This window comes from Dipodomys ordii, unplaced genomic scaffold (assembly GCF_000151885.1).
Source record: "Dipodomys ordii isolate 6190 unplaced genomic scaffold, Dord_2.0 Scaffold109, whole genome shotgun sequence".
NCBI classification, from domain to species: Eukaryota; Metazoa; Chordata; class Mammalia; order Rodentia; family Heteromyidae; genus Dipodomys; species Dipodomys ordii.
In genome coordinates this window covers 4,220,379-4,234,859 of record NW_012267325.1, presented here as the reverse complement: position 1 = coordinate 4,234,859, position 14,481 = coordinate 4,220,379, and the positions used below count along the sequence as shown (strand labels likewise).

Below are 14,481 nucleotides of genomic sequence, written 5' to 3'. Positions count from 1 at the left end.
TTTCTTTTTGCTTATGTGGTGCTGAGGAATCGAATCCAGGGCCTCATGCATGCAAGGCAAGCGCTCTACCACTGAGCCACCTTCCCAGCCCCAAGTCTGTGAAATTCTTATCTCCAATTACCCACCAGAAAACCCAAAATGGCACTGTAGCTCAAAGTGGTAGAGTACTAGCATTGAGCTACCAAAAAAACTTACTTATATTATTAAACTACTAGAAAAATTTAACCTTATTTAAAAAATAAATCTCAGGTGTTCTAACCTATTAATTTTTTTTGCATTAGTGCCACTCCTGGGGTTTGAACTCAGGGCCTTGGCACTGTCCTTGAGCTTTTCTGCTCAAGAATATTGCTCTACTACTTGAGTCACAGCTCCACTTCTGGTGGTTTGGTGGTTAATTAGAGGGGGGTTTCATGGACTTTCCTGCCAGGACTGGCTTCAAATCACTATCTTCAGATCTCAGCTTCCTGATTAGCTAAAATTAAGTTGTGACCCACTAACACCAGATTGCATATGAATTTTAATTACAAATGGAATGCTAGTAATTTAAAAAAGTTGTTTCGGTTTCTTAAAATGTTCTTTTATATGAAATTACTTCATTATTCATTAGTTTGAATAAGTTTTTCTTTGTAATGGATACTTCTACATTTCTTTATAATGATTTACACTTCACTTCCAATACATTTAATTTAATTAAATATAGAAAAATGTGTAAATTACAGATACAGAATCTATTGAACAGATGGTTTTGATTTAGAATATATTCTGCTGGAGAAATTAGAAGCCAAGTTTTTACATAAATCACCATCTACTGCATCTAGGCTCTTAATAAGCATTCATTGAATGATTGATTAAATAAATGAATTTTCCAGTAATCATACAAAAGTCTTTAATTATGAGTTGAAATTACAAATCCAGATCTGTGGAATGATTGAATGAGCTATACCATATTCTATTAAAAGAAAACTATGTATTGAAGTAGACCAAAAAAATGAAATTGTAGAATTTGCAAATGGGACTGTTATTGTAAAAGCAGGAAAATTATATAATATTTAAAGGAACATATACTTTCAAATCAGAACTAAGTTCAAAACTGACTCACCAGTTATTGTGTTACCTTGGTCCAACAGATTTACCTATGACTTTTTTTCAGTACTAAATTAATAATAAAAATATTTATTGGGGCTGGGGTTTAGCCCAGCGGAAGGGCGTCTGCCCGGCGTGTGCAAGGCCCTGAGTTCGGTCCTCAGCCCTGGAAGAAAAAATATTTCTTTTTTGGGGGGGGCAGGTCCAGTCGTGGGGCCTGAACTCTGGGCCTGGGTGCTATCCCTCAGCTCTTCACCTCCAGGCTAGTACTCTACCACTTGAGCCATAGCACCACTTCTGGCTTTTTTTTCTGCTTATGTGGTGCTGAGAAATCGAACCCAGGGCCTCATGCATATAAGAGCATACATACATGCTCTACCACTGAGCCACCTTCCCATCCCTAAAAATATTTCTTAACTCATAGTATTTATTATTAACAACCTATGTAGATACCTTCAGTAAAAGAAAAAAAAAGTCTTCTGTAGCATGGAAAGAATATTTGCTCATATAATATAAAATTAATATATTACTATTATGTCATATTAGTTTGCTCTCTTAGCACTATAGCTAACCTCAGCTTAATATAGAAGAAACAATATGTATATATGAGACTGAAAACATATACATTTATAAAGATATAATTAACACAAATAAACTAAATTTGTTTTTATCCGTTTATGAATTCGTGAAAAATAAATCTCGGAAAGCAGGAGAAAATGAAGGAAGGAATAACATTGTCCAAAAGTAAATGTACTTATTACCTTACTTATTTAACTATAATCCCTCTATACAATAAAATTTAATGAAATTAATTAACAATAAAGATAATGCCAACTAGATGGCTTCCAATGCAAGTAAACTTGAATAAAATCAATCATATTCAATCTCTTCCTTCTATTTTTATCCCTTTTAATTGATTTAAAAAGTTTCAATCTTATATATACTTTTTGTCTCTTTCACTAATATAAACTCAACAAATTTTGCTGATATGTCTTTGTACCAAACAGAATAATTGGCACATCCCAAGTACACAGGAGAGATCTTCTAAATAAATGAAAAAGAATAAACTAATATTGCTTCTCATTTTTACAGAACTGCTAGGTATTATGAATCTGGGCGCTCTTTTTTGTATCTCTGAGCCCTACCTAAGAATAGCAATAATAAATAATTTCACCTAACTTCAAATTAAATGTGCAGCAGCAAATAAAGTAAAATAGATTAAAACAATATGAAAGTCATCATTCATTATACTAACATAAAATAATGTTAACAAAATAATTCTGAGTGTTTCAATGTTATATCAGAAGAAAATGGGAGGGAAAACTTTCAGTGAACTGTTTATTGCATCCTTATTAATCCCCTATGTATCCTACTAACTTTCACAGTGCTACAGTATATTAATTCATTCTTATTCACTTCTTTTAACTGACTTCATATGAAGGAATTGACCCTCAGAAAATTCATCTTGTACAAAGCCAGACAGGTTTATGCAATCTGTAATTAATGATTAGTTTGACACTGAAATACAGATATTCACATGAGTGGCCTTTTTAAAATTTTATTGTCAAGGAGATGTATAGATGTATAGAGGAGATGTATATACATATGTACGGTATTGAGTATATTTCTTGTTGAAATTGTTACCCCTCCTTCATTTTTCTCACACTTCGCCTCCCTCTAATCACCCCCAAGTCATACAGTTCATTTCCAACATATTGTCTTTTGAGTATCGCTGTTACATTGGTTCCCCCTTGTCCTTTGTCTCACAATGTTGTTGTTCCCCTTCCCATCCCTAATTCTGATAAAGGTATATACAATACCCACAGTACCAAAATCAAATACAGTGACAACAGGGGATAAACCAGAGGAAAAAAAACACAAAAGAGAAAAGAAATCTCATAGTACATTAAAAGCAACAACAACAAAGAAAAACCGCTTCTTTCCATATCTTGGAGGTCATTTCTCTTAGCATCATCTTATATATCATATGTACATAGCTATTGAGCTCTTCTGCTCATCTGTTAAGACTATCCTAGACATATACTAATTATTACAAATGAGGGAAACCATGGGATCTATGTTTCTTTGGATCTGGCTTACTTCACTTAAACATAGAGCTCTTACCCAAATGACTACAAACAAGGCCATATTAAAGTTAACAGCACAACCATGTTTATTGCAGTATTATTTTTTTACAAATCACATTTTGAAATTTGTATTAACTTGAAATAACATTCTTAATTTTGTCTACCAAGTCTATGCAAATACGTTTGAATTTGACACAAACCTGCAGATGTTCCTTAATATCACAGAACCATGAAGACTTACAGCTTTGGGGGTTTTGCAATGATTCAATAATTAACAAGTTATCTTATTGAAATATCTAAAAGAATATCTGAGGAATGTTTGAAAGCTCTGTTTATAAACAGTGATTGATACATTTAGTGTGTATTTATTTGGTGCTGAAGCTAAAACACTTCTAATATAAAACAGTGTTTTAACACTGATCTCCTGATGAAGCTAGATGTTATAGTACACTTTAATATTAAAGAATAAAGCTTCACAATAAAAATAAAGCTTTATCTTTATATTTGTTTTATTTATATGACTCATATCAATGGAGAATCTTGTCTCCAACAATAAACAGGCATATGGCAAGTGACATTCTGTAGGAGAACCAAATTATGACTACAACAAAATAGAAACTTGCATTATATATGCTTTATACAAACAGTCCGTTCTGAAGAGCCAAATTAAATGCAGACAAAATGCTTTCAAAGGTTTGTGTGCCTATATGGCAATTATGGTCTCCACAAAATAAAAAGAAAAGGAGCAACGCACAGAACACAGTATTTTTAAGGATGATAATACATTTAACATGGTCAGCCATCCACTGGATTACCAGATTGGCAACTGAAATTTTATACCCATGTGGGCTTGCTTAGCTATTTCAGAAAGCTTTATAACCATTTTAGCAGCTTCATCTAAGTCATCACAAGCAAGGATTTTAAGTCTGCTATCAATGCCTTAGCATCACCAATTCGTGTACCTTGTAACTGTACCACAACAGGTACTTTAATTTGCAAATCTTTTACTGCGATGACTATCTCCTGTGCAATAACATATTGCGTGATTCCTCCAGGGAATGATCCCGTTGACCAGAATAGCTTGTATAAGTGATTGATAAGTTTAAATGCTTCTGTTATTTGTTGGGACTGTGACACCACCATCAACATCTTGAAAGTTGGCTGAATCCCTCCATGGAGTTTTATTATAACCATTGTAGCCATAGCTAAACCAGCACCATTTACAAGACAGCCTATAGCAATCAAGGGTAATGTATTTGAGATGTGCCTGAGCTGCATGTTTGTCTCTTTCATCTTCTTGGGTCCAGTCCTGAAGGGCAAAGATCTTTTGGTGATAGGCTGAATTAGAATCAAAACTGATCTTTGCATCTATACACAGCACACCCCTTTGTTTCCTGAACAGAATTTATTGAAAGGCTTTGCTGAAAAGAGACATTAGTAACCAACCCAAATGCCCCTCAGTAAAAGAATGGATCAAGAAAATGTGGTATATAAAATAGAATTCTGTACTTCCATCCGAAAGAATGACATCACTCCATTTGTAAGGAAATGGAAAGACTATTAGTGGCCTTTTAAATGAAAGAGGAAATCTAGAGAGAAACAATCGAGGCTTGAGGAAAGAGAATTCCAAGAAGTCATTAGGGCTGTGGAAAAACACTGAAAGAAAGCAGGAGTATTCCTCTTAGAGCCTGAACAAATGAGTAAAGAAGTCATCTTCGGGATCTGAAGAGGACTGCACCCAGTCATTCTAGTTGTTGACCAATTGAAACTCCCGTAACACCAAATCTCTTAACACCTCAGTCTTTATTATTAGCCTGTTTGATAGAGAACAACTGAGCACAATTGGTCTGAGGTACATTGGTCGGAGTACTAGTTTTCCCATCACTGTGACAGAAACAACTTCAAAGGAAATTGCTTTCAGAGAGTTCAGTCCAGGGTCACTTGACTCTTTATATTTGGAAAGATAGATAGATAGATAGATAGATAGATAGATAGATAGATAGATAGATAGATAGATAGATAGATACATGCATACAGACAGACACACACACACACACATACATCCATACATTACATGCATGTTTGTAATTGTGGGACTGAGAATATTAGAAGCAGGAAGAAGAGAATGTTAGAGGGTGAACAATAACAAAGTATCTTTTATCTGTGAATGAAGATAAAGTGCTGAAAGCTGATGAATAATACAGAATGTGTGTGGGAAAAGTAAAAGAAAACCAAGGGGTCGATCTGATTAAAATATTGTGTATGCATGTGTGAAATACCATAATGAAAACTCTTGGAACTATCAACATACACTTAAGGACAGGAATGTAAAACATGCTCTGAGATACAGGTACTAGTGGGAGAGCAGCTGTTGAATGAAGTGGGTAAAGGAGGCTGAATACAGTCAAAATATTTTATGCACACATGTAAAACTAGAGCAACGAACTTGAAATTTACTTAGGAAGTAGGTAGGGAGAATAAGGAAAAGTGATGGAAGTGGTGATTCAGGAGTACTCAATGCCTAATATGGACACTAATTAGTGTTTCAAAATGAAACTAATAGTTGCTAACAAAAATGTGGAAAATCATAAAATAATATTTTAAAAAACAATCTAATAACACCTAGCATTGGTAGGAATTAATAATAAAGGATAGCTACTATGTGAAATGAGAGGAAAATGTACAAATATAGTACAAATAATGATTATTAACGTATTTTCCCACAGAAAAGTTAATCCAAAAATGCTTTGGTGTTCTAACATGGTTGTGTTCAAGCAATTAAGGAATACCCTGGGTTTTGATCTGCTTTTTTATAGCATGCCTATGTCCATTCTATCACTATTGAAACTACATTTTTCAAAAGTAAAAATAAACTTGTTAATAGGGTTCTCTCTCCCCACCGTAATACCTTTATTCTAACTTCTTGAACTTAGTAACAGAGAATTGACCGCTACAATGCCTCCTATGTGAGATGTCATTCTTACTGATTGCACATAATGAACAGTGTCCCTTTTTCTGACAGACTTCTTTCTTTACCATAAACAAAGCATATGAGCGCTAACTCTACCTCAACTTGGATGTCATGCTAAGATACTTGGCAAAGAAGGGCCTTATAAAGACACAAAGCTCTTTCAGTTGTCCATGACCTGCTTAACTGCTTGTATGTTCTAGGATGACACATTATTTACCATATATAGGTCCATATTCAAAAGTAATCCATCAAGTTAAAATCCTTCAATTTGTAAGTATGCTACCATTTTTTCTAGGACCAAATTACTTTGGTTTCAATTCATTTTATGTTGCTAGTCCTTATGACCAACACTTTTATGCATAACTGTGCTGGCTTCCTACTCAATTTTTAAATATCTTATCCATAGCTCTATCTATTCCTACAAGAGTCTGAGTCAATTGTGAAGCTGTATTGCCTGCCTTACTTTGAAAACCAAAACTGATGTAGGAACAGGAAGACAATACAATTTTTCAAACAATGCTGGTCTTTTGGTTTGGGGGGTTTTGTTGTTGTTGTTTGTTTTTTGTTTTGGGTTTTTTTTTGTCGGTCATGGGACCTGAACTCTGGGCCTGGGTACTGTCCCTCAGCAGTTCAGCTTAAGGCTAGCACTCTACCAATTGATCCACAGTGCCACTTCTGGGTGGTTTATTGGAGATAAGAGTTTCACAGACTTTCCTGCCCAGGCTGGCTTTGAGCAGTGATCCTCAGATCTCAGGCTCCTGGGTAGCTAGGATTACAGGCATGAGCCACCAGCGCCTAGCTACAATGTTGATTTTATGAGGAGGAAGAGGAAGAAGAAGAAAGAAGAAGAAGGAGGAGGAGGAGGAGAAAGAGGAGGGGCGAGGGAGGAGGGGGAGGGAGGAAAGAGGGGAGAGGAGGATGGGAGGAGGAGGAAGGAGGGAGGAGGCGGAAGAGGAAGGGGAGGGGCTGGGGGAAGGGTGGGGAGGGAGAGGAGGGGGATGGGGAGGAGAAGGGGGAAGATTGCAAGGGGAAGAGGAAAACTCCAAACCTACTTATTCATCATTGGCTAATAAAATGTTAATAATGCATTTACTGGAATAAACCCAACTGTCAGGTGCCAGACCAGCTCTGCTGTTTGTCTACTATCAAGGCAGCCAGCTCTGCCAAGTGGTCTGTTATCTTAGGCACTCAATGAGGTGTTCTTACATCAGTAGAAAGCAAATAAATCAATTAGGTAATTGCATCCAAATAAATTGTGGTCTTCAAACATTTAATTCATTTGTAAGAACATAATAACCAAAAGAAGTCTAATGAATATGTAAAGAGAGTACTTGGGTCAATGGCAGGTAATTCACTCTATCCATAACCACAGCCATAATTGTTTCATTACCGTCCAAGGAATATCTTCTTATGCCTGAGTATGATTAGAAAGTTATACAAAATTAATGATTACAGGACATTTTCCAAACTCAGGAGAGGAGGGACAGTCAGAAAACAGGGAGTCCAAGGAATTTTCTTCTCCAAGAGCTTGACAAAGTCCAACAGTGATTTATACATATTTCACAGATGCCTTAAGAATGGAACATACATATTTTTACTAGTAACTTCTGTTTTTAAAAAGGCATGATCTCTTCTAGCTATTGACTCAAAAACACTTGCAGATAAAAAGAAAGAAGAATGAATTCTTTTAAGTGTGTTAACTTAGTAATTTTAAATTTTACAATTGGATTTTCATGCTTGTTCTTCTAATATGTTATCAGTAAAAATCACCGGAAGTACAAAATATAGAGGTCAATATTGAGGGAAATTCAGCAAAAGTACTTTACTGAGAATATTCTCTCTGTAGCAGTTTTGAGAAGAAAATGGCTTAAGTGGAACATGACCTGTTTACAAGATCACTGAGTTCAGATGTGGTATCAGGCACACAAATCTCCATCCTTATCCAAGACCCCAGTGTTTAGATCAAGATGTACTATTTAAGAAACATCCTAAGCAAGCATGTTTTCTCAACAATGCCTCTCAATTATGGCTTCCATCTTTCAATCAAAAGCAAGAGGGATGTTTTCCTCTCAGTACACCTTGAAGATAAACTCAGAGCTGATTCCTAGATCCTAAAATTAAATCTAAAAAACAAACCTAAACTAGATTGGCATCAATGACCACTTTATTTTGCCACTTCACTGACCTAAAAAAAAATTGTTTCTATTTGAATTCCTCTCCAGGTCCTCAGAGAAAAGCCAACGGCACCAATGGAACACATGGTTCTCACATTTGGCCTCTGCCATGCTGGCTTTCTACTGCCAAGCCTATCATTTTAGTGACTATTGAATATTTTGTATTTCTCATTTTTCCTATTTAGATTAAGCCAGCAGCTGTCTGCATAAATCTAGTCATTTTCAGATAAAAGAGGACTTGCCCACATTTATCAGCCTGAACCAGAAGTCCTTGTTCCCTTAAAGGAGGCAATATACCTCACTTCCACAGAAAAATGGAAATCAGAAAGGAAGGGGGGGAAAGGCTGAGAATTGTTGTTTTAGGAAAATAAGAACTTATCTTAATTTTCCTGTCTCCCCCCGCTCTCAAATTTGCATTCATCTTCCTTCAGATGTGCTTTTGCTTCATAAAGGATGCCATGTATTTCTGCTGCTATGTGTCAGAACTGCTTAATCTACTGATAGTTTGTTTTCCTAGGATTGTACAAGGTTCTTTAAAATACAGAATTCATGTAATTGCAATGACTTGATTCAATATGTTATATTCTTCATATGACAGAGAGAAAGCCTTGGAGAACAGGACTTATGGTCACACAACATGTTAATCATAATAAGCAGCGCAATCTGATGTCAAAACTTTATCAAGTGTTTTTTACTGGAGGAGGAAATGGGTCGGGGGATCCCTCAGCTACCCAGTTTTCACATAATTCACAAGAACTTGAGATACACATTGAATACAACTACTTAACGATAGTCATTTTTAGAAAACTAAATCAAGTTAGTCTGGGCATTGGTGGCTTATACCTATAATCCTAGCTACTCAGGAGTCTGAGATCTGGGGATCGAGGTTTAAAGCCAGCCAAGGTAGAAAAGTCTGTGAGACTCATCTCCTACTAATCACCAAAATGCTACAAACGAAGCTGTGGCTCAAGTGGTAGGGTACTAATCTTGAGCAAAAAAGCTCAGAGACAGTGTCCAGGTCTGAATTCCAAGCCCCAGAACCAGCACCCAAAAAAATTAAAATAATAAATTAATTAAATTTCATTACAATTAAAACATTTTTTCATTTTATTTTATTGTAAAGATGCTGCACAGAGGGATTACAGTTACATGAGTAAGTCAATGAGTACAGACTTGTAGATGATTGTTACCCCTTCCTGTGTTGTTGTCCCATTATCCCTTCCCTCCCTCACCTCCCACACTCCTCCCCACCCATCCTACCCCACCCCTGAAGTTGTAAAATGTGTTTAAAATTAAAATATTTTTTAAAACAAAAAATAAAATCTATTTACAGGGGCTCATCAGCAAGATGGCAACCCTTCCCGTTCTGCAGTAGCTCTGGTGTGTTGTTTTGTGAGTTAAAAGAAATGTATTTGAAATCTATAAAAAAAAAATCCCATAAAAACAAGAGCCTTACAAGATGGAACTCTAGCAAGGATTTACTTTAGTCAAGAGAAACAGGAAGGAGAGAAAGAAACCTGTCTGGCTTCTCAGACAAACAATGGGAGTGAAGATTTAAGATGGCAGCTGTTTTCTTTATACTTCCTGAGCTGAGGAATTGCATGTGGTCAAGTCACCATCCAGCAATCCCTAATGGTTAAAGATAATGGGGTCTAGGTGGATCTAGTACCCAAAAGCAGAAACAATAGGTGTGAGCCCAAGGATATCCATTTGCAAGGTATACCCTCCAATATTCTGTCTCTCTATTTGCAGATAAGCTTTTTAATGTCTTCCTGTCATTTTTGTTGTTGTAGTTGTTGTTGTCAGTTGTGAGGTTTGAATTCAGGACCTTGAACTGCCCCTGAGCTCTTTTTGCTCAAGGATAACACTCTGCCACTGAGCCAAAGCTTCTCTTCCGTTTTCTGGTGGTTAATTGGAGAGTCTCGTGGGCTTTCCTGCCCAGGCTAGCTTCTAGCTGTGATCCTCTAATCTCAGCCTCCTAAAAAGCTAGGATTACAGGCCTGGGCCACCAGCACCTGGCCATCTTCCTGTTCTTATAATTTAGCATCTAAAAGGGGAAGGGAATGGTAGTGGTGCTTGCTACTCTGATTTTTTTCAGCTTATACTTCCTGGCTCTGTTTTATTTGAATCAAACCCTTTCAATATTTATTATTTTTCATTTCCCTACCACCTTATCTTTTCCATCTTGCCTCAAGCTGCCTGTGCATTACAGTTACAATTAAAAATGAAAAACATTAATGAGTTAAAATAAAGGATAGATTTTGTAACTAAACTACAGAATTCATCAACTGTCAGCTAAATATGGTAACACATTACTATAATCCCATCACTCAGAAAACTGAGAGGCAGGAGTTCCAGGCCAGTTAACTTGTGGGCCCAAGTGAAGAGTGATATTTTTTTTTGTAAAAAGTAGTTTCTAAATAGCTGTGATAATAGCACTCCACTTTTATTTCTGTACTTCCTAGTTCAGAAAAAAGGAAGAGTGAACTTACCGACTTCCCCTAAGTGGAAACTATTCTTCCAATTTGACTGGAGTTAAGGATAATCTTTGTCAACAGACAAAATTTATAACAGAAACACGATATCATCTTAAGAACTCTGGGACAATCCTTCTGGCCAAAAATAATCTCTATCCCTGCTAAGTAGTGCTTCTAAAAATATAGAGTTTCTTACAACTTAACTAAAGATAGTATTTCAAATGTATACAACCCTGTAAAAGATAACTTCCAAAAGAATGCATGCAATCAGATACCTTATAAAATACTCTGAAAGCACACATAAATAAGGAAGAAAAAGATGATTATCTCTCTACCCAAAGACTATCCATACTTCAAGACTCAGCTGCAATTCTGGATCCCATGTAAATCTTGTGAAAAATTATGATCCAAAAGTCTACCTCTCTCATATATTGCTTACTATTCATGTGGGTTATCTTATTCTCCTACAAAAACAATACAAACCTTTAAATGTTTGATGGGATATTGTAATTCTTTGTATTCCTTATGGCCTTATCTTAGTGTTATGAATCCAGTTGATACTAATAGTTTTTATTGAATGTCCAGAAGAATTCTAGATCTGGATCTGGTTTATTTATTATGATGATGAAGCAAGATTTAATATTTAATTTAAAATATTTAAATCTATTCCAAATATTATTTTAGAATGTTATTTGAATTTATTTGATAGATAAAATGTATTTATTTACATTTTAATATTAACATACTGAGGTTGAAGTCAGGTAAGAAACTACTTTAATTCACACAACTAGCAAATGGAACACCCAAAATTCAAGTCCAGACTGACCACAGAGCCCATATTTATAATCACTACACTGTACTGCCTCATGAGAACATTGGCCACTTATGGTCCCAGAGGGAACAGAAATGAGAAACTCATTGCATGGAAATCAGATCATTCCACACATGCATATGTAAAGAATCATCCTTTATCAGGAACACAGTCTCAGACTTCAACCTTTTCAATAGGGCATCCTCATCATTTACAATAAGGAAGGAGAAACATAGGCTCGTATTACAAAGAAAGAAGTCTCAGACAATGATTCCAAATGAGCAACTCCTAAAAGAAGGAAGTTAAACTAGTATAGGTAGTATTTTTATACAGGTAGTATTCATGTCAAAGAAATTCCCTGTAATCTAAGTAATGATTTATTTTTTTAATTTTTAACCATACCATGCAACACATTTCCTCTCACAACTCATTAGCTTCCTGCCTATCTACAGACATAGAATCTGAAAAACAATGTGGAAACTAAGTAAATAAATCCCAACCAAGTTCCCAGAAACAGAAGAATAAGTAGAGAGGAATGCCTCCTGAAAGTCATATTGGATCACTGCATAGGGACCATTTGCTAACATGTTCATGGAGCCCACAGACGGAGAGACTGCCCCTCAGCATTTTGGGGCCACTTTTGCCTAACGGTATCTTGAATCAGGTTAGAAGCTGCCACTTAGAATTACACTAGACAGGAATAAGACAAATAATACCAGTATTGAGTTACTTGATTCTGAAAGAAAGATAACCTCCAACAAACCTGAGCGTGGTTTAAGGAGCACTTAGGCAGACCAGTATAAAATTCTTCCATTCCCATCCTTGCCTACGTCTTCATTCCTCTCACATCCTATTATATAAACTATATCCTTCATAACACCAAATGCCTTTTGTGGACTCCAAAGCTCCATTGTTTCATTATTTTTTCTACTCTGAAACTAATAATAGTAAGTTATATCATCAGTTTCTATCACTAACCACAACAAACAAAGGATTGGGTATTTTTCCCAGTGATTTTCCAGAGTTTTCCCTTTATTATTCACTGATGTGTATTTTGTATTATTGAAAAGAAAACTATTCCCCCAAAAAAGAAAGAAAAGCTCATTTTATTTAATAGCTCACTAAAGAGCCAATTCTTAGATTTGGCCTCCAGAGTAATGAGCAAATCTAAACCCTGGCCTACACCAAACAGAACCCAAATAAAGCCATAAGGCTTATTAGAAATGGAGGTGGTAATTGCCCAAAATGTTAGTTTGAATACAAACAATAAAAGAAAAGAGAGGTGTAAGAAGGTATATTACCAAACTGATGCGGGTGAATGATCCTTGTTTTACTTTTAGTTAAAACAGATAAGGACTGCATAATCTACAAGTTTTTTAAAATTTATCTTTAAGTAGTTGTACAAAAGAGTTGCCATTTAACAAAGCAGTTAATGCATCAAATGCATCTTGATCAGTGTCACCTCTTCCAACATTCTCATCCATTACTCCCAACCTGCCCCTTCCCTAATTTTTCATAATTTTATAAAATATACATTGAATTTTTACTGTATTCTCCCCACTTTTCACTCATCTGCCTCTCTCCCTATGACTCCACCACACCCTTTGCAAATACTGTCCCCTGGTGTTCATTTTGTTGAACTTTGACTTTGTCTTTTGAGTAATTTTACGATTTGAGTTCTCCTTTGAATCTACCATCTTTCAGCTAATACATTTGTATACACTTGAATACCATCCAACATATTTGACTTATTCGTTTATAAGCTAATTCTAGCTTCCACGTATGAGGGAAATCATGCAACCTTTGTCTATATGGGACTGACTTCACTTAGCATAATTTTTTCCAGGTCTTTCCATTTCTTCACAAATGCTACAATATCATTCTAATGGATGTGTAAAATTCCATTGGAGATATATAACTATATCACATTCTCTTGATCTATTTATCAATTGAAGGGGATGCTGGCTAGAGTGAATAGTACTGTGCTGTGGTTTTTCTGTATGCTAGTTTTTTTTTTACATTTTTGGATAAATGCCCAGGAGTGGAATTGCTAGATCATAAGGTAATTCTATGCTTAGTCTTTTGAGGAACCTGCAAATTTCTTTCCAGTATGGTTGAGCAAGTTTATGTTCCCACAAGTGGTGCATTAGAATTCCCTTTTAGCCAGTCCTCACCAATATCAGTTACTGCTTGTTTTCTTGATAATGGCCATTCTAACTAGAGTAATATGGAATCTCAGTCTTTGGTTTTTGTGAGGGGGGAGTTGTTTTTGTTTTTTGTTTGTTTGTTTTTGGCAACAGCAAAAGAGATGGTTTATTGTACACGGGTCACATTCCACCACAACTATGAACAAAACTAGTCCAGAGTGCCACAGGTCTAGGATACAGGACCATCAGGGCATGCTTGGTTATGAGCAAGGTATGTCTTTCAGAGATGGTCTTGGCAATGGAAGTTCTTTTATTCCCCTCTTTTTTTTTAATTGTGAAAATACTGTATAGAGAGGTTACAATTATATGGGCAAGATAATGAGTACATTTCTTATCAAGCATTGTTGCCTCCTCCTTTGTTTCCCCTTCCCATCCCTTCCCATCTCCCACCCCCCTCAAACCCCGCCCCTGCCAAAGTTGCAAAGTTCATTTCTCTACATAATGACTTGTACATCTCATTGTTGCAATGGGTCCACCTGTATCCCTATTTAAACGATTTGGTTTTTCCCTTCCCCTCTACAAATTATACCAACATAAAATACGGTGAAAGCAGGGGTTATACCGTGGGGGAGGGACATACAAAGCAACAAAGAAATCAACTTATAAATATGTTAGAAACAATCACATGAAAGAAAAAAACATTTGAATACTTATCTTGGGGTTCATTTCAC

At 35.9% G+C, this 14,481-nt stretch overlaps 1 pseudogene; it reads right to left on the bottom strand.

The window, feature by feature from the left end:
* Positions 1-3,810: 3,810 nt before the first annotated feature.
* Positions 3,811-14,481, bottom strand: part of LOC105994779 — an 11,631-nt pseudogene continuing 960 nt past the window's right edge.